A 4,078-nucleotide genomic window follows, 5' to 3' on the forward strand; every position below is an offset into this window, starting at 1 on the left:
ATCACCCAGACAGCCAGGTGCCTTGTGCGCAGTGCCTCACTTCACAGTCACCGCCTAGCTGGGTCTGCCAGCCGCCTGTGCGCCCAGGGTCCACACTCTGTGGTCTTGCGCCCAGGATGCCTTACGCACCCGATGCCACCACTTTTTGTGCCTCAACCCCTCTTCACCTGGCTGCCTGACTCCGCCCTTCCTGCCGGTCTGGATGAATGTGTATATTTTAATTCCTTGGTTGTCCAACTTCCATACAGTTCAACTTTCTATCAGATCTGATTGTTATCTTGTTTCTAAATTGTTGCTGACCTTATTTTGGTTCTGCTAGGAGGCACAATGTGTCTATCTATGCCTCCATCTTGGCCGGAAGTTGATAAGCGTATTTTAAATTAAAAAAATTATTTTTCCTTTCCATCAGACTCTGTCTCTGGAGCTTTTGCTTATGGGCAGAAAGTGGTAGTACCCCATTGGTTGTTTAGTTACAATAATGGCATCCAATGTGGGGCCCTAGCCACTCATGGCAAGTTGACCCCCACCCCAAGGAGGGGATTGTGGGGCTCCCCAGTTACTGAGAATTTATCTGAACATTCACTAGAGGCACTGGCAGCTTAAACACACCTGGTAGGTGGAAAGAAAATGAGTCTGGGAAGAAAACAGACTCTGGGAAGGAGGAAGGACCACCTCAATTTTAGGGCTGCAAGCCAGGATCTAGATGAGAAGTGATTGAGTTTGGGGGAAGCCATTGCTAGAATATCACTGTTTGTGAGATCGACTGACAGAAAACTCACTTCTGAGCACTAGTTTAGAATAATGGAGTTGGTTATATCCCAACTTGCCTGGGGCCTACTTGTGTTCCTACTTAAAAGTCTGTACATCCAGATTATCAAGAGCCGTTATGCTTCGACTCTTGGAGGGATCCTACTGGGTCAGATTTTAGAGAAATTGACTCTTTAGTGCAACAGAGTATGGCCTATGTATATTTTAGACTGTGGGGGGAAATAGCCCCTCAATTTTTCCCTAAAACTCAATTGAAGCTATATTGCCAATGGCCGGGCAAATGGGATGAGATGCTTTAAGGCATTTATCTCTTTGCTCAAGTTTTCACCAGGGATAGAGAACCTCTTGATGGTTCAGAGAAAGAAACTGGCCTCATAAGTCTTCCCTGATAATAAGACACAGGAAAGTCTCAATAAGGCACTGAACCCCAGAGATCCAAGATTGATCACAGGAAGACCTCCAAAAGTCTGGGCTCCACCATGGCTGTAGACCTCCACCATGGCTGTAGAGCTCCAATGGGATGACATAGCCGGAGTAGCTGTTCACCATGACTCAAGCTACCAAATGCTGTTAAATTAGCTGAGAGAAATCACAGGCATTCAAAAAACTTCTTCCCTTCATGAAGTTCTGAAGGCCAGTAACAGTGACATCACTCTGACAGTCAGTCTTCTCACTAATAATAGCAGTAAGAAACCCAGGAGCCTGGTCAAGACACTGTTGCTATAGAACCACCTGAAATAAAAGGGAATGCTGTCAACAAAAATGTATTAGAAAAGGTAATAGACCATATTCATGAAAACAAAGGTGATATTCAGGTTGCCATTGCTCTCAGCCTACTGAAGTCCCCCAAAATTAAGGCTGGTGGAAGAAATCCTAATAGAATTTCACAAGGCAACCTCTGCAGAAACTAAATGCTCAAAGAGAAAATGCTGTAAAGTCTGGGGAGAAAAATCCCAATCCCAATGACTGGAGGTTAGCCAGTTGAGCTGAAAAGTGTTGCCAATATATGTTGGTTTAGTACCATCATTCAGTCTCTTGCTCAACTTTCAAAGACTTGTCCTCAGCTACAGTCTGCCATAGAATGTATTTGAAAATTATCCAAGTTACACAGAAAAGAGAAATATCATATTTATGCAAGAGCTTCAGTGTTTGTTAGCTCTGCTGATAGGATCAAACTAAAAATTTGTTTTTTGATCCTATCGGATCAAACTACAGCAGGCCTGAATCTCTTAAAGGAAGCATTCCAATCAACTGAGGAACAGCAGCAAGATGTGAGTGAATTCACACACAAGCTCCTGGATTGGCCAGAGCACCCATTTCAGCTAGTGTTGATGGTGTCAATCCTAGGAAAAAATATGAAAATCCAATGTTGCAGCTATTCTATGGTACTTTCCTCATTGAAGGGGTTCGTGAAGAAAATCCTTTTTATAACAGTGAGACCTTTGGTCAGTATTCCCTTCAGGTAAATAGTTATCACAACTTAAATTAATGTTTGGAAGGGGCCTTGGTGGAGGATGACTTTGAGCTGCTTCCTTTTGATCATACAGTAAAATATGGACAGAAGTGTTGACCTTTGAAATTTCAAGATTTGAGCACAATAAATCCCTCAGTCAGTCAGAAAAAGTACACAGTGAGCTGGAATTTCCTTAGATCACTTATATGGCTAGGAATGTGTACAGAAACAAAGAGCTTGTTTGAAGTAAAAGAAAGTGTTATGAGAAGTTGAAAAAGGAAGCAAAACTCCTACAGCAAAAACTGGAAACATACGGGAAGTACAACTTGGGCCCAGTTTGGTTCCCACTCCTGGACATGTTGACACCTCAAAGTGACCCAAGTATTACCACATTCTTTAGTGATAAGAAAACTCTTCTCAGGATGTTAAAAGTATCTTTTCTGAAGATTGTCTCCACAAGTCTTTGACAATGAATATTCCCTTACATCTTCATGGTCTTCTATGGAAGTTCCTGCACACCCAAATTCTTGAACAGTCACAAATGAAGAGATAAACTTTGTTAAGACCTGTCCTCAGAGGCAGAGAAGTGAGATTGAAAAAGATAACAAGATTTAAAGAATTGTACTGCAAGTGCTACCCAGACTATTAAGCAGATGTACTCTGATCCTTTCCTTAGTCAGGTGCCTTCTCACTTGCATACAATTCTTGTTCATGAAAGACAAGCAAATGCTGGACACTACTAGGCCTATATTTATCATTGATTCTGACAAGTCTGGCTCAAGTACAATAACATCTCTGTTACCAAACCTTCCTGGGAAAAACTTGAAAGAGATTCTTATGGAGGTTTAAGCAATGTTAGTACTTAACTGTCTTATGTACCTTAAAAACAAGCTATACTACTTCAGTGCCAAGGCAGTCCCAAGTGAATCAAATCAATGGTAGGAGGATTGGAAGCCTTATTTGATGAACTTAAGCATCACATTCAGGGAGATAACTGGAGACTTGAACAGGAAGTAGAGGAGTGGGGAGAAGAGCAGTCTTGTAATATCCCACAAATGGAATCCTCCACCAACTCAACATCTCAGAATTTCTCAACATCACAAGAGCCTTTGGTAGCCTCTTCTCATGGGGTTCTCTGCTTGCCATATGGGCATGCTATGAGTGTCAAGGAGCAGACTGTCCAGGCCACTGTACACACAATGCCTGCCTATAGGAAGAGTGGTGTGGAAGAGGTCTGGAGTGAGGCATTCCATGAGAAATACTCTAGGTTCTATCAGCAAGGAATGGACAAAAGAGTCTGTGTTCTAAGAAGTTAAAGACAGTGTGGGGATTTTTGAAGTTTTAATGTATTAGTATATTTATGTTAGTCCCTTTACAGTATTTCTAGTCCATCCATTTCCTTAGTTGACCCTGAAAAATGGAAGCCTGTTATCTCATGTATATTGGTTTTTCCTATATTATTTTCAAATTGTAAACAAATTTAAATGTTTATATGGCCAAAGATAGGTAAAGTAAGTTTATGGAGGGAAATGTGTTTGCAGATTTAGGGACTTTTAGCTACCAAATACTGAGTAGATTTTAGCTACCACATCCTTGTAAGATTACAAGTGTCCAGAGTGATAAAGGGGGAATAGTAATGGGGAGACCACACCCCTGGAAATGGGGAGAGGTGGAGAAGTGCCATAAACAAATATGTGTGCATCACTCTAGTAACTGGGACAACACACGCTATGACACAGCAAAAAAAAATAAATAATAAATAATATATATATAGGGCTGGTGCCAAAAGCCAGGGAAGTAATTGGATGGGGGGACATACTCTCCCATTTACTTCCACTGCACAGGGGATCATGGGGG

General features: G+C 41.7%; 1 pseudogene; it reads left to right on the forward strand.

Annotated features, from left to right (window-relative positions):
- Positions 1-1,266: 1,266 nt before the first annotated feature.
- On the forward strand, positions 1,267-3,537 carry LOC114497147 (annotated as a pseudogene).
- Positions 3,538-4,078: the final 541 nt, after the last annotated feature.

The sequence above is a fragment of the Phyllostomus discolor genome, chromosome 5 (genome assembly GCF_004126475.2).
Source record: "Phyllostomus discolor isolate MPI-MPIP mPhyDis1 chromosome 5, mPhyDis1.pri.v3, whole genome shotgun sequence".
NCBI lineage: Eukaryota > Metazoa > Chordata > Mammalia > Chiroptera > Phyllostomidae > Phyllostomus > Phyllostomus discolor.